This window comes from Panthera onca, chromosome C1 (assembly GCF_046562875.1).
Source record: "Panthera onca isolate mPanOnc1 chromosome C1, mPanOnc1 haplotype 2, whole genome shotgun sequence".
Taxonomy (NCBI): domain Eukaryota; kingdom Metazoa; phylum Chordata; class Mammalia; order Carnivora; family Felidae; genus Panthera; species Panthera onca.
In genome coordinates, this window is record NC_138346.1 from 7290475 (window position 1) to 7317232 (window position 26758).

At 47.5% G+C, this 26758-nt stretch overlaps 2 protein-coding genes across 4 annotated transcripts in view; one reads left to right on the plus strand and one right to left on the minus strand.

The window, feature by feature from the left end:
• NEU2 (neuraminidase 2) overlaps positions 1-26758 on the minus strand; it is an 88525-nt gene that overhangs the window by 19551 nt on the left and 42216 nt on the right. Inside the window, exons 3-5 of one of the 2 annotated variants that reach the window (XM_060624179.3) lie at positions 7577-7634; positions 5208-5295; positions 2405-2537 (exon numbers count right to left, since the gene is read on the minus strand). The gene's annotated coding sequence lies outside the window, so the exon portion shown is untranslated. The remainder of the gene's footprint in view (positions 1-2404; positions 2538-5207; positions 5296-7576; positions 7635-26758) is intronic. The other variant, XM_060624180.3, reaches the window with a different exon arrangement.
• NGEF (neuronal guanine nucleotide exchange factor) overlaps positions 1-26758 on the plus strand; it is a 109817-nt gene that overhangs the window by 710 nt on the left and 82349 nt on the right. The gene's annotated exons all lie outside the window — the stretch shown is intronic.

The window sequence follows — 26758 nt, forward strand, 5'->3', positions numbered from 1 at the left end:
CGTAATAAAAAAACGTGTATGTAAACTGTGAAGTGCCAGACAAACCGTGATTACTATGTGCCGTGGCTCAAATCTCAAGGTCAGGAAGCACACCTGGGAACGGAAATCTTAGCCCCGAAGTGGTAGCCCATCGCAATGCTGCCCCCTCTGCCGGGGCCTCTGTTGCTCAGGGTCCCATCTCAAAAGGACAAAAGGTCCGCTCCCCCCAACCTTCCAGACTTGCACACCTGTCTGGCGTCAAGCCAAAGCATGGTGTGACTCAAATGTCTGGGGACACCGTGCTCTTGGATGTGGTGGGGTAGTTTCTTTCATTCTGTCTCTCGGTTTGAAATTCGGGACGTTCGCGGTCATTGGCAAAGCTCAGGTAGGACCCGCTGCTCCCGTACGCGTGACCGTTCTGCCGTGTTGTGCCGACTGCCCACACGTGTTTGCCTTTCGGGCAAAGGCTCGTGTCAATGCAGTGAGACCATTGGTGGGAACGTCCCAACTGCCTACCCCCTCCCCGCCCACCATCACATCTCTATCCTCCCCTCTCTGTTTCTCACTCAGGCTTTCTCTTCCTTTTTCATTCCTGCCCCTTCTCCAGTGCCCTTGGCATTGCCCAGCTCACAGCACTGGGAACCAGTGTCTCCGTGGGTGTCCTAAGCTTTCTGGGAAATCAGACATCAGACCATCTCCTCAGCCCCACTCTCAACCCCGCCCCTTCCTGGAGTCCCAAGTGTCATGTCTTGCAAACCCTCCCTTGGGAGGACCCCCTCCTCCGGCCCCTGGAGAGGGGGGCTAGAACCAAGGCAGTGTGAGTAGGGGGCCACAGCTTTGTCCCCGGTGGCCCGAGATGGAGGGAGAAAATTGCCTGGAGAGCCCCACCTTGCCTGTGGGAGGCCTCTCTGGCCTCAGCTGGGAGGCCCAGGGGACTTACATCAGCGGACAAAGCAGCCCAGAGGCTCAGCGGAGGCCGATGTAACAGCCCAGGCTTACTGGCTCCACTGCGGACCCTGTCTGGGCAGCCAGCGGGCCCGCCAGCCCGAGGTCCGGCACCCCCCACGCACATGAGCCCTTTGCCTCCCCAAGTAAGGAGCCAGCTCTGTCGCCTGGAGTTACCCCTGGCACCACCACAGAATGACACAATTCCTTCCTTTATTCCTTCATCAAACAACTGCCGAGCACCTTGGGCAGGTGAGGCTTCCCAAAGGGGCTGGGGGCACAGATGCGACCAGGGTGACGGAGGAGAATCAGAACCCCAAGGCCAGGTTAGGGGCCCTCCCTCCAGGAAGGGGGCACTGAATACCCTCCTCACTCCAGAGATGGGGATGGATTGTGGGGCTCAGAGGCATTTTGGTGTGCTCAGCCAGGAGGTTACATCTCTGAGCCTACCGGCATTTCTTTCCGGAACTCTCCTTGGCGTCTCAGGGAGCTCCCCTCGGCCTCCTCACCTTGGGGTCACCTTTCCCCACTTTGGGAGCTGTGGAGCTCCGGGCATGGAGGAAATACCCAAGGGAAGACTGTCAGCCTGCACCCCTTTCCCTGATTGGCAGTTGTCCTTGAGAGTCCCCAGAGGCCACACTGGGTCAGGGCAAAAGACTGAGCACTAGGGGCGCCTGGGTAGCTCAGTCGATTGAGCGGCCGACGTCAGCTCAGGTCAGGATCTCACAGTCCGTGAGTTCGAGCCCCACGTCGGGCTCTGTGCTGACAGCTTAGAGCTGGAGCCTGCTTCCGATTCTGTGTCTCCCTCTCTCTCTGCCCCTCCCCTGCTCGTGCTCTGTCTCTGTCTCTGTCTCTCTCTCTCTCAAAAATAGATAAACGTTAAAAAGGGGGGGGGGCATTTGCCTGGAACATCTCTTCGTGTGTTTTTTTGGGAGAGTAGCTCAGGTGGCTAATTAAGAACCTGGGTGTCTGGGAACCTGGGTCAGGCCATGTCTCACTCTTTCTCCCTCAACTGGCCCACCCTTTGGGATGGGGGAATGAAGGTGGGAGTTATCATCAAAGGGATGCGTGGAGAAGTGGCCTTGGAGCTGAGGATCACTAAACAACCTTACATCACTTCTTAATTATTTACAAGAGGAGAATTGATGGGTAGGGTTTCATGTATTATAAAGCAGGCTCTCTAACTTGAAAATAAGGTCATTTTTTTCACACTTACCCTAACTGAATGTTGCAAGCTCTTCAAATAGCACACTCTCGGGAAAGGGACAGCAGAGTTTTAGCAAGGTGGAGCGGGAGCCCCCCAGGGCATGGGGATGGGAAGAGGCAGAGGTGTGGGCCTGGTGAAGCATGAGGACAGGTGTGCTGGAGAGGAGGGAGGGTGGGTGGAGGGGGTCCGCCACCCACGATGCCTGGGCCCCAAAGCCTCCTGGAGATCACAGTGGGGCGTCTGTGTGGCCAACACACCCCGCGGGGAACTCACCCTGCACTCGTACTCCAGCACTAGCTGGCCTTGCCTCCGTCGCCTTCACTTTCGGCTGGAGGTTCACACACCAGCACCGGTGTCTCCCACGGCTAGAAGCTCTGCCCGTCAGTTTTCCAGGTCTTTGATGAGTCTAAAAATGGGGCGCTGATTCATTATTATTTAATGCGTATGCTTCCTCCAGAGACAAAGCCTCCAGAACAGGCTTCCCAGAGAACAAGCATCTCGGATAATGCCTTCAAAGGCTCAGAGAAGCTTGGGATCCCCTGGGGCAGGGACCAGCTGGGATAAGGAAGGAAGGCAAGCTGGGCCTGAGGACCCTGACACCCCAGGTCCTATCTGGAAGTGGCAAGGGTTTTTCTCTGTGGCTGACTCAGGAAGTGTTGCTCAATCCCGAGTACAAGTTCATACGACCTGCTTGTGTCAGTGTTTCAATCCCCCCCCACCCCCACCAGCAGTGAGCTCCTGCCACACTGACCTCTTAGCACTGCCTTCAGCCAGTCAGTGTTTGCTGCACGCCTGCCCTGGGCCGTTAAGATGTGACAAAGATGGGCAACCCCTGCTCCTTTCCCAGGGCCCCTCGGCTGCCTCTCCTCCCCTCCTCACTGCTGTCCAAACAGGTAGGTTAAGAAAACCCAATTTCCACTCACAGCTGATTCACTCGGCATCGCTGAGCCAAAACAGATTCCCATTAAATCCCACTAGTGGGACAAAAAACTTCCAAGCATTTTTACGTTTATAAAACCCTGGCATAATGGGCTTTATTTTTCATGATGCTCTATAGACCTAAATCCACTCATGAAAGTGAGTATGTCTATGAAGATTTTTTTTTTTTTTTTTTTTGCTCTCATCTGAGTGATAAAAACATTCCTTGGTGGATTCCTGAATGCCGGACAGCCTTCTTTTCTCGAAGTTCCTTTTTAAGGCAGTTAGCTTTGAACTTCAAAATGATGGTAAGGTTTTTTTGTTTCCGGAGTGAAAAGGCAGCTGGCACTTGGACAATTTTTCCTAGTGCCTGCGGTATCAGAACTGTTCCCTGGAACGTTCTTTCTACAGTTTTCTGGCCTCTTGGGAACCTGTCCAGAGGCAAAGATCGAAGTCCCTTGTATTAGGCAAACTTGGGTTCCAAGTCAACGGTGAGACACGGAGAGATTCTAGCTGGGGGTCGCAAGGAAGCCATCTTGATGCTCAATCTAATATAAATAGACCCACCTAGGCTGTGTTTGGAAAAACATTATTATTTGTGTATCCCTTGGAGAACTATCACAGAAATTGTCAAAATAAAAGAGCAGGGGTACATGTGCATGCATCTTTTAACTGGGGGCGGGGCACAGGCTTTGGAGGCCAAGGTGGCCATACTCTAACTGCTTGGCCTCAGGCTGGGTCACTGTCTCCTTTTTATCTCTCTCTGAATTCTCTATAATCTTACAAGGCTATTTTCTCAGGAAAGGCTGTTTGCTCCACGTCAGGATGTCCTAAGTTAAAGGCAGCAAGGAATAGTTTAGAAATCCTGCGGGGCGCCTGGGTGGCGCAGTCGGTTAAGCGTCCGACTTCAGCCAGGTCACGATCTCGCGGTCCGTGAGTTCGAGCCCCGCGTCGGGCTCTGGGCTGATGGCTCGGAGCCTGGAGCCTGTTTCCGATTCTGTGTCTCCCTCTCTCTCTGCCCCTCCCCCGTTCATGCTCTGTCTCTCTCTGTCCCAAAAATAAATAAAAAACGTTGAAAAAAAAATTTAAAAAAAAAAAAAAAAAAAAAAAAAAAAGAAATCCTGCTCTTTGCCAGAGCCAGGCTGCCTCCGCCACGTTCTGGCTGTGTGACGTTCGCTGAGTTGGCTAACCTCTCTGAACTTCTACGTCCTCCATGGTACACATGGAGGACATGGGGCAAAGGTAGTAATGATCGTTAGGACTGCCCTGAATGTTCCGTGAGATGATGACTCTACCGGGCTTGGCTTTCACTGTTATCCCAATAGAGAAAAAAAAGAATAGATCCTCTCTTCTAATATAAAAGTTGACTTAAAGCGGTAGAGTTGTATCAGTTCACATAGAAAACTGAGCACCCAGCACGAAGGTGTACATGAGAACCCTCAAATGTAAAGAGAACTGATGTCCTCGGACAAGTCTGCCCACCTGCTACAAGTGCTTGGAGCCCAGCCGGCTTTGGGAAACTCCCTTCCCCTGATGGCGCCACTCAGGTCTGCCTGTTGTCCGCGGGGGAGATGGTACACCCGCCCAAGGTCTCAGCTCGTCTGACCCAGTAATTATTTCCCTCCAGTGACTATTTCTTGACAAGTGAAGGTACTTTTTCTGGCAAAACCATAATGCTCTAATCTTAAAAAACCGAGTCTGGTAACTGCTGGTATGGAAAGAGTTTGAGGATGGGGCACCCAAGTGGCTCAGTCTGTTAAACGTCCGACTTCGGCTCAGGTCATGATCTCACAGCTTGTGAGTTCGAGCCCCACGTCGGCCTCTGTGCTGACAGCTCCAAGCCTGGAGCCTGCTTCGGATTCTGTGTCTCCCTCTCTCTCTCTCTCTCTCTCTTCCCCTCCCCGGCTCATGCTCGTGCTCTGTCTCTCTCAAAAATAAATAAACACTGAAAGAAAGAAAGAAAGAAAGAAAGAAAGAAAGAAAGAGGAAGGAAGGAAGGAAGGAAGGAAGGAAGGAAGGAAAGAATTTGAGGAAATCGATGGTGGGTGAACCTCCTGGATTTAGGGCTCCACTTGGAAAGAGAGTGTATTAGCTTCATGTTGCTGCTGTAACAAATGAGCACACGCTTAGTGACTTAACAACAATATAGACACATCACCTTTCAGTTCTTGAAGACAGGAGTCCAAAATGGGTCTCACTGGGCTAACATCAAGGTGTGATCTGGGCCACTTTTCTTCTGGAAGCTCCTGGGGACAACATTTCCTTGTCTTTTCCAGCCTCTCGAGACCGCCCACATTCCTTGTCCCGTGGCCTCCTCTTCCCTTTTCAAAGCCACCAATGGTAGCACCTGCAAATCTCTCTCTGCCCCTCTTGCTCTCCTCTTATAAGGACCCTGGTGATTACACCGGTGGGGGGGGGGGGGTGGCCACACAGCAGTGGCCAAGTTGGAGAAGCAGACCCTGGTCTGTGATTTGAGCGTCTGTGCTATGTACCAGGTTCTGCAGGACCAGAGAACCCCGCCAGGTGGAGTTTGGAGTGGGGGCTGGCCAGCTGTAGCCCCAGGAGACCTCAGCGTGGCCTATAGTCGGGTGCTATGACCATCGGACCCACTCATCCATCACCGCAGGGCCAGGGGCATGTGGGTGCTTGGCATTTGCTGGATAGAGGAAGGGGTCAGTGGATGAACAGGAGTCTCTGTGGGCTTCACTGTGGACTGAGTGGGCCCGGCCCTCGGGTGGAGCCCTGGAGGACGGAGCTCTGAGGAGCTAGATGGCGGGACCACGTGGGGCACCAGCATGGACCCAACGGTCGGTCTAAGCTGGAAGCCACACCCAGAGCCCTGTCAGGAGGAATAAAAGGAGCAACCCAGATGGACAGACAGCATGGACTCGGGAAGGGGCACAAACACAAAGAGACCCAGGCTCTGGGGAGACAGCGCCAGTGCTGCTGTGATTTGGGGGCTTTGGGCAGCCCCGGGTTAGGTCCTCGAGGGTCTCCTTGGTGTGGGGAGGTCCCACGTACCCACTGGCCATTTTGTTCATGCTGGATGTCCCTAGCCGATGGCCCAGCAAGGTTTGGGTTATTTATGATTAAAGCGCATGGATTCACGAACACGGCAATAAGCGGCAGAGAAACGGGGTGCAGGAACATCAGAGCAGTGGTCATCGCCCTCTGGGGGCCTGAGGAAAGCCGTGGACGGCCCCGCCCCACCCCACCCTGCACAATGTACAAACACACCCTCCTACCCTCGGTTTCAAAAGACTTTCAGCCTCACTGAGGTCCTGTCTCAGAAGGCTGAAGAGAATTTCTCAGAACCCCCGGAGGCCTTGTCACCACACAGCACTGTCCCCTCCCACCCCAGCCTGCCCAGGGCTGCTGGCTGAGCGGGTCTGGGGGAGAGCCCGTGATTCTGCACGGCTTAAGAGCTCCCAGATATCGCAGCTGCTCAGAAGCCCTGGGAAGGGCTGCCATACTAGAGAGGGAAGAGAGCCTTGGGTGGGAAGACAAATGAATTCTGTGGTGTCTGGGCCATCCAGGTAATTTCAATCCGGTGTTTCTGGAATGTCGCTCATCTACTCTGCACGTTTGCAATTGTTAACATAGCTGTGTACCACCTGTGCTGTTAATATTTTCCACAGATTGGCTTTACAGGATATTCTCTATTTATTTTCGTCCTAAGTATTAATTCCTATGAAATCGCAGGTCTGATGTGCTAACTGGAATTTTTCTAAGATGCATCAACTATGTAGCTATTAATTTTTTGATATTTGGTTGTACTTCTAAAAATCAGCTCACAGCCACTGGTTCAAAATCCCGTGCAGCTGGAAGGAGAACAGGGGACTATCTAGATTCATCCCAATCCTCTGAATATTTTAGGGGAGAAATAGTTGAAGGAAACCAAAGGCTCCTCAACTTCTCTGCCACTATTGCTGTTTTGTTTTTGTTTTTGTTTTTTTTTTTTTTTAAGATCTCCCTCTTGAATAACTCACTTACCCAAACCAACACAGAAATCCTAGCCCTGGGGCTCCTGGGTGGCTCAGCTAAGTATCCGATTCTAGATTTCGGCTCAGGTCACGATCTCACGATTCTGTGTGTTGACAGTCGGGAGCCTGCTTGGGATTCTCTCTCTCCCTTTCTCTCTGCCCCTGCCACATTCATTCATGTGTGTGTTCACGTGCGCTCTCTCAAAATAAATAAACTTAAAAAAAAAAGAAAGAAAGAAAAAAGAAAGGAAGGAAGGAAGAAAGAAAAAGAAAGAAAGAAAGAAACAAACAAACAAACAAACAAACCCTGGCCCTTCTGCCCCTGTTAGCTCACGGCTCTCTCACCTTCCACATGCCTTCAGCATTCTGCAATTTTTGGCCATTCCTACTCCCCTCTCTGCCCAGGCACAGGCAAATGGGTCTTAATTGTGACAGTGCACACCTCCATAAACCTCAGTTTACCTAACCTCCCTGGTAAACCTTCCTCAGGGCCTGAGTCACCTCCCTCCCACTTGCAGGCCTCTGGGGAGATCACAGGACTTACCAGGAGGCACACAGACTCGCTTAGAATGCTTCCAGCACTGCACGGATGACAGAAGGTTCTAGAAGGAAAAGAGAAGCCAGAGGAGTCATGCTTGGAATGATGAGCCATGTTGGGGAATTCCCTGCTGCCTGCTCTGCTGGGGCCCCAGGGCCTAGCACCGTGCGGATACCAACGTGTGGGTGGACAGAACCCACCCGCGACCCAAGGACACAACGGACCCAGCTTAACCTCACGTCCTCAACCAGACACACCACAGATAGGGCATCCAGTGTTGGACCACTGGGAAGTGATGCATTAGAATCCCTTCAAACCAGGGTAAGAAAACAACTTTAAGAGATTTTACTGGAAAAATACAAGGAACTGAAGGGCAAAACTAACACCCAGCCTGCCGAGGGCTGGGAACCAGAAATGGGAGATGGGAATGCCACGCATGTCTCTCTCCCTGGGCTTTCATTCTGCCTTGCACACTCTCTCTCTGTCTCTCTCTGTCTGTCTCTGTCTCTGTCTCTGTCTCTCTCCACACTGGCTGCACTGCTACACCTATATATGACTTGTCCTGGACAATTAAAAATGCGCCTCCCCCCCCCCCCCCAACCCATGGCCATCCAGCCCAGAGCCCGCCTGCTTAACTGGCCAGGTCCTCATCTCAATCTTCATCACTGGGAGAGCAAATCTGATTGGCTCAGCTCAGCCTCTGGCTTGATTCCTCCTGGGTTAAAGGTCCACTCTCTTCTGGGCAGCTGTGGCCAGGGGGCTGGCACCAGGGGCACTCAGGGTCCTCCCCTTCCAGCGCTGAGGATGAAGCCAACTCTCTAGGAAGGGGTTCTAGAACAGGAGGGAAGGACGGCTGCTTTCTGGCAAAAGGACTGGATCCCCGGAGCCGTTTTGATTGCACCCCCCTTTGTTCCTTTGCCAGTTGTTATGTGCCGAATATTCATGTTCCCCAAAATTCATGCTAAAGCCCAAACCCCCAGTATAATGGCATTTGGGGATGGGGCCTTTGGGAGTTCAAGAAGGTGGGGTCCTCAGCCTTAAAAAAATTTTTTAAAAGGTTTTGGGGGCTGGGTGGCTCAGTCAGTTAAGCACCCACCTTCGACTCAGGTCATGATCTCATGGTTCATGGGTTCGAGCCCCGCATCAGTCTCTGTGCTGACAGCTCGGAACCTGGAGCCTGCTTCGGATTCTGTGTCTCCCTCTCTCTCTGCCCCTCCCCCACTCGTGCTTGGTCTGTCTTTCTCAATAAGTAAATGAACATTAAAAAAATAAAAAAATAAAAGAAGGTGGGTCCTCATGACGATATTAGTCGCCTTCTAAGAAGAAGTCTCTCTCCCTCTTCCCTTCCTCCTCTGTCTCCTGGGCACACACCAAGAAAGGCCATGTGAGGACATATCTAGAAGGTGGCTGTCTACAGGCCAGGAAGAGAGCCCTCACCAGAACCCCGCACCCTGATCTCACACCTCCAGCCTCCAGAACTATGGGAAAAGAAATTTCTGTTGTTGAAGCCACCCAGTCTGTGGTATTTTGTTAAGGCAGCCCGAGCTGACTAAGACATCAATACCGGTCTTGTCATTTTTAGCAGGCCTTTTTATAAATCCTCTCGAATGTGGGTTGATAGATGAGTTCACAGCAACTCCAACATGCAAATGGCCCCACAACTAGAACTCCACAAAGACCCAGTGTTGAGTGTGCAACTTCCTGCATATAAATATCCCTGTTTGGCTACGGAAATGACATGCCCACTTTTCTGTACCGTCTGCTTTGCTCTGTGACGGGGAGCCTGGCTGCCCTGGCCGGCGTCCCTCTGGCTGCGTCCAGCAGACCTTGGCCCACTGGCGGGGTGGGAGCTTGCCAAGGGCGGTGGCCAGCTGAGGCCACTCACCCCGAAGGAGTGGCCCTTGTCCCCAGCTCACTCCCTCCTCTCGCTCACAGCCTGTCTGATGACTGGATTTGGAAAATAGTGAAAGAGGGTCAGCTTCCATTAATTAGGTAAAAGTTCTCTTAATAAAGGAAACACTGCAGGAGCTGCTGGGGCTTGCTTTGAGAAAGTAGGTTGAGCCCTCTCCTCCCCCAGCCAGCTGAGAGTGACTGCTGTCACCAAGGTGCCCAGAGGGGACAGGACTCTCAGGAACTGCCACCAGCTAGTCCCCAGGGACAAGGCATAGATTTCACTCACTGGGACACAGCCAAGGCTCTGATGGCCCCTGCTTCCTTTTTTCCAAACCCTATCCCTGCTTTTTATGTTGAAAACTATAAACATTTTACCATCTTGAATTTTTTTTTTTTTTACTAAAAAGTAAAGACAATTTGAAGACGCGGATCAGTCCTTTACTCTTTACTTGGAAAGAGTAAAAAGCGTAGCCTTTTTAGGGAGTGTCACTAACGGGAGTGTTCGCTTAGGGCATGTTGATGTGATGGCAGGCACCCTAATCTCGTTGAATGCTTGCCTTACCACCGCACAAGTGAGAGATGTTTCCAGAGGGAAAGAGAAGCCTGAGGATGGGGTGCTCTCATGTCTCGGATGATGGCAGGTGTCCGAATATGGCCCCCGCTTGCTCCCCTGGGGCCCTGAGCAAGGGAGCACGTCTGCCTCCTGACCCCGGGCCCAGTGCAGAGTCAGACAGAGCCACGCTCAGCGGGTGAATAAATGGAACCCACCGAGGACAATGACTGACCAGTTCAACCCCGTGCCAGCTAGGTATGGCCCACCCTCAGATGGGAAGCTGAGGATCGAGGCTATCTCAAGAGCCCAAGGAGACCCATCCTGAGAGCTGCCAGGGCGAGCCACACCTCGGGGTCCCCTCCACTCCCAGGTCCCTTGACTTCAGCCTGACTTGGGCTCTCCAGAAGGAAGACCGCCCGACACTTGCTGGGCTGTACAAGAGGTGAGCTCTCGGGCGGCCACCCACCCCCACTCACTAGGAAGCCTGGGACTGGCTGTCATTGTCACCGAGATACCTGCAGGCCACAGCCACAGTGGGGAGGACCCCTGCACCTGGCCTGAGCCCCTGCTGCCAAACTGCCCCGGGCTCCCCATGAAGAAGCCACCATACCACGTGGAGGGAGGGGCTTGCCGGACAGGCCCCGGGAACTGATAGTTCAGCCCCCAGAGAGAATAGGGCTGGTCTGGCCTTGCTTCTGGCTTTGTCTCCTGCCATGTGCCCTGTCTGATCTTTGCTCTCTGAGCAGGGCTGCACTGCTTCCTAAGCTCATGCCTGGCCTTCCCCCGTGTCCACTGCAGTCACTCCTTTCCCCTCAGCCGTGGGGCAGGGCCCCGGGACCGCAAGACCCGGGTTCGAATTCGGCCTCGGCCACTTACCGGCTGTGTGATCTTAGGCAAACGACTGAGCTTCTCTGAGGAGGGCATGGCCACGGGAAACAGTTAAACCCCTGAGGCAGATGAGGCCCTGAGGGAAGGACTGGGAAGGTCTGGCAGAGGACCCAGGCTAAAAAACAAGGGTGTATGATACATGGTGCGGGGTGAGGGGCAACACAGAGGAAGGGCACTGGGGGCCTTGCCCGCCTGCGTCCGAAGCTGGAAGCAAAGAAGAAGAAAGTGAGCCTGCTGGTGCTGTGCGTAGCTGGACCCTGGGGCCTCTGGCATCCGACCGGTTTATGTTCTGGAAGCCCCCACCGTATCCTGCCCACTCCTGAGGGAGCCAGAGAGCCCTGGCGAGGCCACAAGAATTCAAATCGTTAACAGCCTCCTGTTAGGCACAGGACAGCAGAGAAACTAAATCCTCTCTGACCCCAGCTGACCACTCACCACAGAGGCCGGCGTCAGCTCAGGACAGTGTCCTGGGCTCCACCCCGGCCCTGGGAACGCCAGCTCCGGCCTCTACCCCACCCTGTCCCTCCACCCCTCCCGCCACTCAGTGTTGCCCCTCGGTGATTTCTGGAAACAACAGTAACAACAAGCCCAGACTCCTTTTCCAGAGGAAAGGGGATTTGCCCAAGAGGTAGTTCTCAAGGCGTGCCCAGCAGTAACAGCTGAGAACGTGCTAGAAATACAAACTCTCTCTGGGGCGCCCGGGGGGCGCAGTCGGGGGCTCAGGTCACGATCTCACGGTTCGTGGGTCCGAGCCCTGCATCGGGCTCTGAGCTGACAGCTCAGAACCCAGAGCCTGCTTCATTCTGTGTTTCCCTCTGTCTCTGTCTGCCTCTCCTGCTCACACTCTGACTCTCTCTCTTTCAAAAGGAAACATTAAAAGAAAAAAAAAGGAAGAAATACAAACTTTCGGCCCCACCCCAGCCCTCCTGCATCATAAACTCTGAGGGGGGCACCCAGCAATCTGTGTTTTAACCCCCTGAGGCCCGCTCCACTGTGAGAACCACTGCTTCCGAGCCATGAGAACAAACTCTCCAGCAAAGACACGAAATAACGTGGAACAGTGTGGACGGATCTCACAAGCCGATGTCACGAGAAGTCAGACACAAAAGAGAACATTCTGAACTATTCCATCTACATAAAGTACCGAACCAGGCCAGGAGCAATCCACGCTGTTAGAAGTCAGAGGTTCCCCTTAGGAGCAGGGCAGGGGAGAGGGCAGAGAGACTGTGTGGAGCGGCAGTGACGTTCTCCTTCTGGGTGCGGGTGCTGGTTACACAAGGTAATAACTCTAGAATTATATTAAGATGTTTTTGGAGGGCGCCTGGGGACTCAGTTGGTTAAGCGTCTGACTTCGGCTCAGGTCATGATCTTGGGGTTCATGGCTTCAAGCTCCACGTCAGGCTCTGTGCTGACAGCGCAGAGCCTGGAGTCTGCTTCGGGTTCTGTGTTTCCCTCTCTCTCTGCCCCTCCCCTGCTCATACTCTGTCTCTGTCTCTCTGTCTCTCAAAAATAAATAAGCATCAAAAAATACTTTTTTCTTGGGGCACCTGGGTGGCTCAGTCGGTTAAGCGTCCGACTTCGGCTCAGGTCATGATGTCACGGTCCGTGAGTTCGAGCCCCGCGTCGGGCTCTGTGCTGACAGCTCGGAGCCTGGAGCCTGCTTCAGATTCTGTGTCTCCCTCTCTCTGACCCTCCCCCGTTCATGCTCTGTCTGTCTCAAAAATAAATAAAACATTAAAAAAAATACTTTTTTCTTAACTCCATGAAAGGCAAAATAGAACCACTACCTGTCTCTTCTTGACTAGCCTAACACTCGGTTGCAACCACATGGGGATAACCCGGAGTTCTGTCCCTCTAATCCAGAGAGTAGAAAGCTGGGCTTTCTTTTATCCTTGGCCAAAAAGGTCTTATGAATTCAACCTAAAAAACGGCCTCAACAGACGTCAGAAGAAGCAGGCTAATTAAAACCAGAAAGAACACATCCACAAGTAACGCTGCCATATTTGGTAAATGCTGTTGCCCCGACCTTGTCTCGGGTTTAGAGATAATGTTTTCAGAGAACAAGCCACCTCTTTCAATTACCTTGGTGGATATTTCACAAAGGGTTTACCTTGGAAGGGATACCAGGAAGTAATGTTGCACAAGGCAAGACATTCTGCGGATGTTTGACTCCGGTGTTGGGGGTGGGCTGGGGGCCAAAAGAAGAATCTCATCTCACTTGCCAAGGAATTTTTCCAGGCCAGACGTTTCAAGGCCTTGACGCCACAGCATGGAGCTTTGTGGCTCCATTGTCTATCTGCCTGTGGGCTAGAGTAGATTCGTAACACTGTCCCTTATGAGGAAAATCTTGGCCCACCTGGAGGGATCCCGTGGGCTCATTTTCCTTAAGGATGTCGATTCTCCCCCACCCCCAGTCTACTCGGAGTGGGTAGTTAACAGGCAACACACACACCACCCCTATGTGGCTTATCTAGGAGCTCTGTCCCCAGATGATTCCACCAAAGCTTCCCCAGAGATTCCACGGGGGAGACGGAGAATCCATGTTTCCTTCCTAAACCCCTCTAGAGCCTCCCCTGCTCAGGCAGAAGCCTGAACCACGTCACCCTGCAGAATGACTTGTGCTTGGTTGTGTTTTTTTACGTGAAGCTGTCAGTTTACAGCAAAGGAGGCACAGAAGAGTCTTAAGCCTGTTGGCGTGTGCCTGTGCAAACCTTGTGGGTCCAGGAGAGAGACTCTACTGGATGGAATAGACTAGAGTCCATGTATTACCTGGACTTGCTCTACAATGCACGTTCCTGGGATCCACGTTAGCCTTGCCCCAAATCGGACGTAAGTCCGGGAATCCATATATTTAACGAACTCTTTAAAGTTTAAAAATCACTGCACTAAAGCTCCTTCTTCCATAAAAGCCCTTGAGAGAGATCACTTAGCTCGTCCTAGTGCCAATGCAATTTCTCCTGAGCACTTGGTCAGTTTTTATCCCCGACTGCAGTAGAATGAGTCACTGACACATTCCCCCTTTTCACCTTGGCTCCTAGGAAGCTTAGGCATAATTTGACCACGCCCATAGCAAAAGTCTTTGTAATAGGAATTTTTTAAAACTTATCCCGCATTGAGTCTTATGTCTCCACTCCTTCATTCTTCTTTCTGTTGTCCCCTTTTTGATTTATGCCATGTTGGATGAGCGAGACATAAGTAGGAATATTGTTATTTTTATAGATGGAAATATTACCCGTGTTGATTTGCATAATAATTCTTAGAAAAAACAGCGACGACACGTTGTGTGCCAGCACTGTGCATCCTCACATTAGTCCCAGTACTTAGCTAATATCTGTCCTGCCTCCCTGACAGTGGAGGAACAGGAGGCCCAAGGGGAGGAGATGTGTACTGCCCATGCGACCTGTAAGGGGATGGACAGGGTTGACAGCCCATGCTTGCTTGGTGCCAGGGAACCACGGTGCTTAGTGCTTTTACTGCTTTCCCCAGCGTGCCACAGCAAGATTTGGAAACCGTGGACTTCCTTCTCCAAATGTTCTATTTTCTGACCCCTGACAGGTGGAGGGGCCTGTCCCCACACTGCCTTGACCTAGTTTCAGCCTTGTGTATCTTTTCTTCAAGTAACCTGAATAACTGTCTCTTTCTCTAACCAAAAAAGAGCCTAACTTAAACACACATTAAAAAAAAAAAAAAAACAACAATGAAAACAGAGCAAATAATAGTAAAACAAAGGAAATAGAAATGATGTATCGTAGAATATTATGCAAATATTAAAAGGGGGATGTATATATCTAGTTCATCGGAATGCCACATTTTCCAAAACTAGTTGTTTAAGGGGAGGAAAAAGTAATGAAACCATATGCAATTTTTTTTAACGTTCTCTAGTTTGAAGACAATATTTAATGCTTTAATTCTGTTGCTGTTTATTTAGGGAATTTATTTTGAAGATCTAAACTCAAATGTTTTTCCCAAACTGCTTACTAGCGTTCCAAACTTTTATTGACGTTCCTCCTTTCTTAATAACAATTTTATGGAGATATAATTCACATTTCACACAATTCACCTTTTTAGAGCACACAGTTCAACGGTTTTTAAAGTACAACCACCACCACAACCAATTTTAGAACATTTGCATCATCTCAAAAGAAATCCCGCCCCCATTAGCGGTTCCTCGATCCCACACCCCACCATCCTTCCAGCCCTGGGCAACCACCAATCTATTTTCCACCTCTATGCATTTGCCTGTTCTGGACAGTTCTTACACATGAAATAAGACAATATGTGGTGTTTTGTGCCTGGCTTTTTTTCACGTAGCAAAATGCTTTCGATGTGTGGTTCATGTTATAGCATGTGTCAATATTTAATTTATTTTGAGGGCTGAATAACATTCCATTGTGTGGAAATATCATATTTGTTTAACCGCCCATCAGTTGGTAGACACTTGGATTATTTCTACTTCTCGCCAGTTATGAATAATGCTCCTATGAACATTCATGTACAACTTTCTGTGTGGACATACGTTTGCATTTCTCTTGGGAGTACACTTAGGAATGGAATTGCTAGGTCATATGGTAATTCCATGTTTAGCCCTTTGAGGAACTGCCAGGCTATTTCCCAAAATGCCTGCACCATTGTATGCTCCCATCAGCAGTGTATGAGGGTTCCAACTTCTCTATATCCTCACCAGTATTTGTTATTACCTGTCTTTTTTATTATAGCCACCCTAGTGGATATAATGCAATATCCTAATGGATATAATGCAATCTCATTGTTGTTTTGATTTGCATTTCCCTAATCATTAGTGACGTTGAGCAAATTTTCATGTGCTAACTGTATACCTTCTTTGGAGAAATGTCTATTCAGATCCTTTGCCATGTTTTGGTGTTATCTAACACACCATTGTCTAATCTGATGTCAAGAACATTTACATGTATGTTGTCAGCTAAGAGTTTTATAGTTTTAGCTCTTACATTTAGGTATTTGATCCATTTTGACTTAATTTTTGTATACGGTGTGAGGTAGAGATCCAAATGCATTCTTTTGTGTGTGAATATTCAGTTGCCCCAGCACCATTTGTGGAAAAGACTATTCTTACTCCACTGAATGGTCTTGGAACTTTTGGCCTCTATGGTCAAAAATCAATTGATCATAGGGGCACCTGGGTGGCCCAGTTAGTTGAGCATCTAACTTCAGCTCAGGTCATGATCTCACAGATTGTGGGTTTGAGTCCCACGTCAGGCTCTGTGCTGACAGCTCAGAGCCTGGAGCCTGCTGTGGATTCTCTGTCTCCCTCTCTCTCCCCCTCCCCTGCTTGTGTTCTGTCTCTCTCTCTCTCAAAAATAAATGAACATTTAAAAAATCAACTGGCCATAGATGTATGGGTTGATTTATGGATTTTCAATCCTATTCCATTAACCTATATATATATATATATATATATACATATATATATATATGTATATATGTATATACTTATATATATATAAAATCCTTGTGTCGGTCTTGATTATTGCTTTGTAGTAATTTTTGATATCAGGAAAATGGGTCCAATTTTACTCTTCTTTTTCAGGGTTGTTTTTGCATGGGTCCCTAGAATTTCCATATGAATTTTACAATCAGTTTATTAATTTCTGCAAAGAAGCCAGCTGGGATTTTGATTTCGATTGTGTTGAATCAATTTGGGGAGTAATACCGTCTTAACAATATTAAGATATTAATATTATTAATATTAATATTAACAATTCTTCTGATCCATGAAAATGGAATGTCTTCACATGTATTTAGATTTTCTTTAATTTCTTTCAATGATATTTTATAGTTTTCAGAATATGTTTTGTGCTTTTTCTGTTAAATTTATATTTTGAAATATTTTTTGACATCATAAATGGAATTCTTTTCTTAATTTCACTTCTGGTGTGCTCATTCCTACCATATAGAAATACAGTTGATATTTGTATATTCATCTTATATCCTGAAGCCTTGCTGAATTTGTTTATTTCCAACAGTTTTTTAGGAGATTCCCTAGGATTTTCTAAATACAAGACTATGGCATCTGCGAATAGAGAGAGTTTAATTCCTTCCTTTCCAATCCTTTATTTCTTTTTCTTGACTAATCATCCTGGATAGACCTTCCATTGGATGGGCATCCTTATCATCCTCCTGATTTTATAGGAAAATACCCAGACTTTCATAATTAAGTATGATATTAGCTGTGGTGTTTTCTTTTATTATTATTGTTATTACTATTATTATTATTTTATCTTTTATTTTTTAAACTTTACATCCAAATTAGTTAGCATGTAGTGCAACAATGATTTCAGGAGTAGCTTCCTTAGTGCCCCTTACCCATTTAGCCCATCCCCCCTCCCACAATCCCTCCAGTAACCCTCTGTTTGTTCTCCATATTTGTGAGTCTCTTCTGTTTTGTCCCCCTCCCTGTTTTTACATTATTGTTTCCCTTCCCTTATGTTCATCTGTTTTGTCTCTTAACGTCCTCATATGAGTGACGTCATATGATTTTTGTCTTTCTCTGACTAATTTCACTTAGCATAATACCCTCCAGTTCCATCCACGTAGTTGCAAATGGCAAGATTTCATTCTTCTTGATTGTCGAGTAATACTCCATTGTGTATATATACCACACCTTCTTTATCCATTCATCCATTGATGGACATTTGGTCTCTTTCCATACTTTGGCTATTGTGGATAGTGCTGCTATAAACATGGGGGTGCATGTGTCCCTTCGAAACAGCACACCTGTATCCCTTGGATAAATGCCTAGTAGTGCAATTGCTGGGTCGTAGGGTAGTTCTATTTTTAGTTTTTTGAGGAACCCCCATACTGTTTTCCAGAGTAGCTGCACCAGCTTGCATTCCCACCAGCAGTGCAAAAGAGATCTTCTTTCTCCACAACCTCACCAACATCTGTTGTTGCCTGAGTTGTTAATGTTGGCCCTTCTGACAGGTGTGAGGTGGTATCTCATTGTGGTTTTGATTTGTATTGCCCTGATGATGAGTGATGTTGAGCATTTTTCATGTGTCGGTTGGCCATCTGGATGTCTTCTTTGGTGAAGTGTCTATTCATGTCTTTTGCCCCTTTCTTCACTGGATTATTTGTTTTTTGGGTGTTGAGTTTGGTAAGTTCTTTGTAGATATTAGATACTGACCCTTTATCTGATATGTCATTTGCAAATATCTTCTCCCATTCTGTCAGTCGCCTTTTAGCTTTGCTGATTGTTTCCTCTGCTGTGCAGAGGTCCCAGTAGTTCATTTTTGTGGGGTTTTCATAAATGTCTTTTATCAAGTTCAAGAAGTTTTCTATACCTGGTTTGTTGAGTACTTTTATCGTGAAGAAGTGTTGAATTTTGTCAAATGCTCTTTGATGCCAGATGTCTATCGAGATGATCATATAATTTGTGTCCTTTATTTCATTGGCATAGTGCATTATATTAATTGATTTTTGCATGTTAAACCAACCTTGCATTCCTGAGATAAATTCTACTCGGTCATGGTGTATAATCCTTTTATATATCAGTTTCCTGGCATTTTGTTAGGGTCTTTTCAACTATGCTAATAAGAGATATTGGTGTGTATTTTTCTTGTGATGTTTAGTTTGCTTTCTTAATCCCTCCTTTTTTTATGTTTGTGATGCCTCTTCTATAAGATAGCGTTTTTATAGATAAGAATTCATTTCTGGGCTGGCCATTCTGTCCCACTGATTGACTGCCTTGGGGTAATACCACATTCCTTGTATTATTGTAGCATTTCATGATATTTAGGAGAAGTAGACTCTCTCCATTACATATATGTCTCAAAATGTTTGGGCTAATCTTCCCTGTCTATCCTACAATGAATTTCGTAATCATCTCATCAAAACATTCCAACAGGTTTTTCGTAATTGGATTTTTTAATTGTAATGTCACTAAAACTATATATTAACCTGATGAGAATTGACATGTTTCTAATTTTCCAATCCAGGAAAAACCCATACTTCTCTAAAGATGTGAGTCTCCTTTTATCTCTCAAGTTTTTCCTTTATACAGGTTGTTTGCGTTTATTAATATGGTTATTCTTTGTTTTCTGGTTTTGTTACTCCTATGACTGGTATCTCTCTACTTTCTTGTTATTGTTGACATGTAGTGTATCTATCCTATTCTGGCTCCAGGATGAATTCTCTGTAATTTCAATAGTTTCAATTGGTTCTCTTGGGTTTTCTAGGCGCACAAATCATATCACCTGCAAAGTATGATTATTTTTTAAAATTTGTTTAACATTTATTTATTATTGAGAGACAGAGAGAGACAGAGCATGATCAGGGGAGGGGCCGAGAGATGGGGAGACACAGAATCCGAAGCAGGCTCCAGGCTCCGAGCTGTCAGCACAGAGCCCGACGCGGGGCTCGAACTCACAAACCGCAAGATCATGACCTGAGCCGAAGTTGGACGCTTAACCGACGGAGCCACCCAGGCACCCCCAAATTATGATTATTTAAACTTCTGTTCTGATAACATTTGTTTTATGTCTCATTACATTGGTTAATCCCCACGAAACATGTTAATAATGAGGAGAGCAGGACCCTGCCTGGTTTTCCAGCATCACTGTTTTTTTGATCTGCACAGTACTCTTTATCATGATAAATTTTCCTCCGAGTCTCACTTTTAAAGGTCTTTCTTGGAGATTGTTATTCAATTTTGTCACTAACCCACGGATGTGCTATATTGTATTAAGATTCCTTAATGATTACAAAATGGCCTCTTTTATTTAAATCACCCTGAGAACATTTTAATTAGAGAATTAAAAGATCGCATATAACCATTTCTTCTGTATCTGATTTTTGGGGGAAAAAATTTGGATTTTTTGAAGGTATAAACACAAAACAGCTTTATTTTTTCCCATCATGGCTACCAGTTTACCTCTCCAAACTCACTACCCAGCTGTATAGCAGGATTCTTAGAGGCCCCTTGGTCAGATTCCATAACTTCTCTGACTCCATTTTCAGAAGTGGTTCCTTTTTTTGTTTTTTTAATGTTTATTTATTTATTTTTGGGAGTGAGTACAAGCAGGGAGGGGCAGAGAGAGAGGGTGACAGAGAATCCCAAACAGGCTCCACGTTCTCAGCCCAGAGCCGCCACTGGGCTCGATCCCACAGACCGTGAGATCATGACGTGACCCGAAAGCAAGAGTCAGACGCTTAACTAAGCCAACAGGGCACCCCAGAAGTGATTCATTTCTGCATTTAAGATCTACCCTATTCATTTTTCTTCTCAAAAGATTTATCTATTTAATTTATGAATACATACCTTTAAAAAAATTAAAAAATATTAAAAGGTATGTACATTAAAGTCTCCTTCCCTCCCAGTCCCGTTCCTCACCTGTCCGGGCTCCCTCCTCTAACTGATTGTTGACACATTTCTTTTAACTCCTTCCAGAAGCTTTTAGGCACATCCAAATATATTTGAATATATTTCCCCCTTTACACTGATGGAAACACACAAATACATACTCTTCTACTCTTCTTTTTGTTTTCTTGAAATATCCTAGATCCTTTGTTTTTTTTCTTTTTAAGTTTATTTATTTATATTGAGACAGAGAGAGAGCATGGGGGGTTTGGGGGTGGGGGCAGAGAGAAACTGAAAGAGAGAATCCCAAGCAGGCTTCCAGCTGTCAACACAGAGCCCGATTTGGGGCTCTATCTCATGAACCGCGAGGTCATGACCTGAGTCAGACGCTTAACTGGCTGAGCCATCCAGGCTCCCCTAGGATCCTTTCTTTATCAGAATTTAGAGCTCTTTCTTGCTTTTACAACTGCATCTTATTCCATAGATGGAAATGTTTAGAAATTTCTTTTTTTTTTTTAATTTTTTAAATATTTTATTTATTATTGAGAGACAGAGCATGAGCAGGGGAGGGGCAGAGAGAGAGGGAGACACGGAATCCGAGGCAGACTCCAGGCTCCGAGCTGTCAGCACAGACCCCGACGCGGGGCTCCAACCCAGGAACTGTGAGATCATGACCTGAGCTGAAGCTGGACGCTTTACCGACTGAGCCACCCAGGCGCCCTGGAAATGTTCAGAAATTTCTAATTGGCATGACCCATTCCTTACTGAGACATTGTAGCGTCTTCAACCGCTTGCTGTCAGATACCTGAACAGACCCCTCCTCACTTGTGCGAGCAGGTCCTTGGGCCAAATGCCTGCAGGCGGGAGCTTTGATAGGCATTGCCAAACTGCCTGCATAAAAGCGGAATCCTACAAGATCCTGCCAGCCATTTCGGGGGGGCCTGCTCCTTGGCTTCACCAATCGCTTCTCAAACTTTTGATTTTTTGCCAATTTAATAAGTGAAACATGGGAGCTCAGTGTGTTTTGGATTTCTTCTCTCCTTATGAGACACGAGGTTGAAACTTTCACCGGTTTTTGAGAGTGATTTGTATTTCAGTTTCTGTGCACTGTTCATAGCCTTTGCCCATTTGTCACGTGCAGATTTTCCAAAATTCAACTTCACATGATTCCAAGTTTTTCTAGCACAGGCTAGGGTATTTGGAGGGTGGGAGACTTGCCCTAAAGAAACCACCTCACCCTCCTCCCCTTCCTCAGCCGTGGGGGAGGGGGCAGGGATCAGGTGTCCTTCCATGGCTGCCTGTGTGTCCCTGGTCAGAGGCATCCCTCTGATTCAGCCTGGCTCTGATGCCTCCTCTGATGGGGTATTTAAGGTTGCCTTGGGCCAGAGTTCACCTGCACCTCTTCCCTTTCCCGCCCTCCCCCCACTGGAGACCATCCCTCCCAGAGAGGCCACCATATGTCTGTCTGGTCCCAGAGGTATATACATGCTCCCAACCCTTTCTCCAGCTTGGGCAGCCCCTGGGCACCTGGCCACCTGGGCAGCCCCCTACCCCTGGCACTTGCTAACCTCTGGGCTCCAGGGAACCTCAAGGAATTCTGGGCTCTTCTTTGCAAGGGCTGTTCTGAAGGCCACAAGAACAAAGATGAGGTCAGTGTGCTTCATCTTCTAGGGCACACCAGGCCATACTCCCCTCAAACCTCACAGCATGAAGTCCCCCAGCAGGCCCCTGCCTTCAGAAATTCTTCGACGACGGAAAGCAGCACTAGTCCCATATTCAGTGTATCCCAGGCCTTGAGAAGCATGGGGAAGGGGGAGCGCAACAGAAAGGACAAGACACCCTAACCTCTGCTCTCAGAACCCTCTCCCAGGAGACTTGGGAGCGGGCCTACAGGCTCCACAGCCCTGTGACTCCTGGCTGGAGCCTCCGTTCTTGCAGGAGCCCAGGGATTTTTCCAAGGAACCCTGGGAACCACTGCCCTCTTGGCATGGAACGTGGCACCCCCAAAACCCAAGCTCCTCCCCACTTCCTCATCTTTTATCAAGGCAGGGGTGCAGGGAGGGGGCCGCCCTAAGCTGCAGCAGAAATTTGAATAGAACTAAGCAGCATTCCAGAACAGCTGGAAAAATCCTGCTCTACAGCCCAGGAGGCTTTCATCACCCTGTTCTGAGCTTTCTCCTTTATATATTCCCTTTCTAATTTTGCCTTTTGGTTTATAAACCATGTGCACAGTTTTTCAAGAACTTTAAAGTACAAGTCAGTCATCGGTGATGCTTCTTAATCTTAATTAGTATATTTAGTGGATGAGCCTGCTGGCATTGCCATAGCTCGATTTTTAACTTCCGCTTCTGGTGCAGAGGTGGCTGTCACTGGTTTGTTTGTTTTTAATTTACAGCCAAGTTACTTAGCATATAGTACAATAATGATTTCAGGAATATATTCCAGTGACTCATCCCCTGTGTATAACGCCCAGTGCTCACACTTAATGCCCCTTACACATTTAGCCCATCCCCCCACCCACAACCCCTCCAGCAACCCTCAGTGTGTTCTCTGTATTTAAGAGTCTCTTCTGTTTTGTCCCCCTCCTTGTTTTTATATTATTTTTGCTCCCTTTCCTTTACGTTCATCTGTGTTGTAACTTAAATTCCACATACGAGTGAGGTCATATGATATTTGTCTTTCTCTGACCTGTCACTGGTATTTTTGTGGGAGCTGACAGCTGAGGGTACCTCACCCAAGAGTTCACTCTGGTCTCCTTCTGATAAAGGACAAATGCTCAAACTCCCCACACGGGCCAGACAGAGAGCAGGAAAGTACACACGGAGTGGACATCAAGGAATGGGGGAAGGTTCCGTTCCTGGTTGTGTCAGTTCTGTGACCTCAGCAAGCGGGGATAGGCTGGGGGCTTTTGGGCGCCTTCTCAATTCTCCCCACCCACTCGCTCTTTCACATCCTAATTCTTTGTTCCTTGCTTCCACTGAACACCTGCTGTGTGCAGAAATGGTGAGGCCCGGGGCACCTGGGGGGCTCAGTCGATTAAGTTTCTGACTCTTGGTTTCAGCTGGGTTCATGACCACTCAGTTCATGAGTTCAGGCCCCATGTCAGGCTCTGCACTGGTGGCACAGAGCCTGCTTAGGATTCTCTCTCTCCCTCTCTCTCTATCCCTCCCCAGTTCTCTCTCTCTCTCTCTCCCTCTCTCTCAAAATAAATAAATAAATGTGGCACAAAAATAGACACTCAGATCAATGGAACAGAATAGAGAACCCAGAAATGGACCCACAAATGTATGGCCAACTAATCTTTGACAAAGCCGGAAAGAATATCCAATGGAATAAAGACAGTCTCTTCAGCAAGTGGTGCTGGGAAAACTGGACAGCGACATGCAGAAGAATGAACCTGGACCACTTTCTTACACCAGACACAAAAATAAACTCAAAATGGATGAAAGACCTAAATGTAAGACAGGAAACCATCAAAATCCTAGAGGAGAAAGCAGGCAAAGACCTCTTTGATCTTAGCCACAGCAACTTCTTACTCAACATATCTCTGGAGGCAACAGAAACAAAAGCAAAAATGAACTATTGGGACCTCATCAAAACAAAAAGCTTCTGCACAGCGAAGGAAACAATCGGCAAAACTAAAAGGCAACCGACAGAATGGGAGAAGATATTTGCAAACGGCATATCAGATAAAGGGTTAGTATCCAAAGTCTATAAAGAACTTACCAGACTCCACACCCAAAAAACAAATAACCCAGTGAAGAAATGGGCAAAAGACATGAATAGACACTTCTCCAAAGAAGACATCCAGATGGCCAACCGACACATGAAAACATGCTCAACATCAGGGAAATACAAATCAAAACCACAATGAGATACCACCTCACACCTGTCAGAATGGCTAACATTAACAATTCAGGCAACAACAAATGTTGGCGAGGATGCAGAGAAAGAGAATCTCTTTTGCACTGCTGGTGGGAATGCAAGCTGGTGCAGCTACTCTGGAAAACAGTATGGAGGTTCTTCAAAAAATTAAAGATAGAACTACCCTACGACCCAGCAATTGCACTACTAGGCATTTATCCAAGGGATACAGGTGTGCTGTTTCGAAGGGACACATGCACCCCCATGTTTATAGCAGCACTATCCACAATAGCCAAAGTATGGAAAGAGCCCAAATGGCCATCGACAGATGAATGGATAAAGAAGACGTAGTATACATATACAATGGAGTATTACTCAGCAATCAAAAAGAATGAAATGTTGCCATTTGCAACTATGTGGATGGAACCGGAGGGTATTATGCTAAGTGAAATTAGTCAGTCAGAGAAAGACAAATTCAGATGACTTCACTCATATGAGGACATTAAGACACAGAACAGATGAACATAAGGGAAGGGAAGCAAAAACAATATGAAAACAGGGAGGGGGACAAAACAGAAGAGACTCATAAATACGGAGAACAAACTGAGGGTTACTGGAGGGGTTGTGGGAGGGGGGGTGGGCTAAATGGGTCAGGGGCACTAAGGAAGCTACTCCTGAAATCATTGTTGCACTAGATGCTAACTAATTTGGATGTAAATTCAAAAAATAAACTTAAAAATAAATAAATAAACAAAAAAAGAAATGGTGAAGGCCTCCAAATGATTAAATACTTCATCGTTGTTCTCAGAGTGCTTTGGTTCCTTGAAGGGCTGCTTTAAAAATTCCATCATCCTCAACTTTTCCAGAAATCTAAAGTAAAAGGCTTATTTATTTATTTATTTATTTATTTATTTTACAACAGCCGAGGTTTTTCTGCCCTCCCTTGTGCCTGCCATCACCCGCGGGCCTCTTCATCTGGGGTCCTTCGAGACGACCTTCTCCTTTCTCCATCGCACACGCTGATACGGCTCAGTCGTGTTCTGGCCTCTGCCATCTGTTCTCCACGGCCCTTCTCCTGGAGCTTGTCATTTACCGCTTTTTGCCAATAGGAATGTCTAGTTTGTCCTTTGGGCCTCTGGTTTTCTTTTTCTTTCAAGGGCTTTCTTCATGTTGTAGATTCTGTACATGATAGATAGATAGATAGATAGACAGATAGATAATGATAGATATGATAGGTAGATTGGTAGAATAGATGGGTAGGTAGGTAGACAGAGAGATAGAAATATAGATGAATATCTCACCACTCTGTCATTTGAACAACTGCCTGTGGAAAAGAAATGTGCTCAACCCCTTTATCACTGTCTAGTTTCCAGGTTTAACATTAATTTCACCAATTTCTGTTGCATCCTCAGGGAAGCAGTGCTGTTCACAGTTGGTCCACCACAATCGATTTCGTCTTAGGCATAGATCTTGTCTCAGTATCTACCCCCCTTCCTGTCTTCTGTGTGAGCGTGCCGGGCTGCTAGGATGTATCACTGACAGGTGGCGTGGCGGGAAGCATGTGGCTCCAGAGGACTCAGGGCCCAGCTGGAACTCAGCAGCTACGTGGCCTTGAGAACGTTCCTCATCTCGCCTCTAAAGAAATGTTGCTTGGGTTAGAAACTCACTAAGCCGATGCCCAATGAGCTGTCACTGTAATTGGTTATCTAACCTTCCAGGTTCTGGTGGGTTCAGACCCTGTTACAAGGACCGTGTTCAAATCCAGCTTCCTGCCGATGTGCCACCTCTCCCTGACCTCTGGCCCGACTCTCCCTCAAATTCCTGCTTCCTTTCCCACCGTATCAGCTCAACAGCCCTAAAGGAAAACCAGGGTTCATCTTCACTTTTCTCCGTCTTGAGCCAAAAGCAAACCAACAAATCCAGTCTGGAAGTTCTTCCTCTGTCATCCTCAGGGCCTTGCTCTCTGGCTTCCTTCAGGTCTCTGCTTCAACTTCCTCTCGGAGAAGGCAGCTGATTGCGTCTAGTACCCTCCCTCCCTTCTCTTTCAGTTATTTGTACCCCCTCTGCATCAGTTAATCATTTGGAGGTACACCATTTCTGCTTCAGTAGGTGTTCGGTGTAAGCAGACAAGGAATTAGGATGTGAAAGTCAGGGAGAGTGGGTGGGGAGAATTGCGAAGGAGTTCAAGAGCACAAACCGTGTCTCCACTTGCTGGAGAGACAGGGGCTTGCTGGGGTCACTGAGCTTACATACGTGGGTTGCTTCCCGATCTTGGCTATGGTAAATAATGCTGCCAAAAACATAGGGCTGTTTATATCTCTTTGAATTAGTGTTTTCATTTTCTTTGGCTAAATACCCAGTCGTGGAATGACTGGATCGTAGGTTAATTCTGTTTTTAATTTTTTAAAGAAGCTCCATTCTGTTTTCCACAGTAGCCGCGCAAGTTTGCATTCCTGCCGACACCGCACAAGGGTTCCTTTTTCTCCACATCCTCGTCAACATTTGTTGTTTCTCGTCTTTTTGAGTCTAGCCATTCTGACAGGTATAAGTTGATAGCACATTGCGGGTTTGATTTGATTTCCCTGATGATGAGTGATGCTGAGCATCTTTTGACATGCGTCCGTTGGCCATCTGGATGTCTTCTTTGGAGAAATGT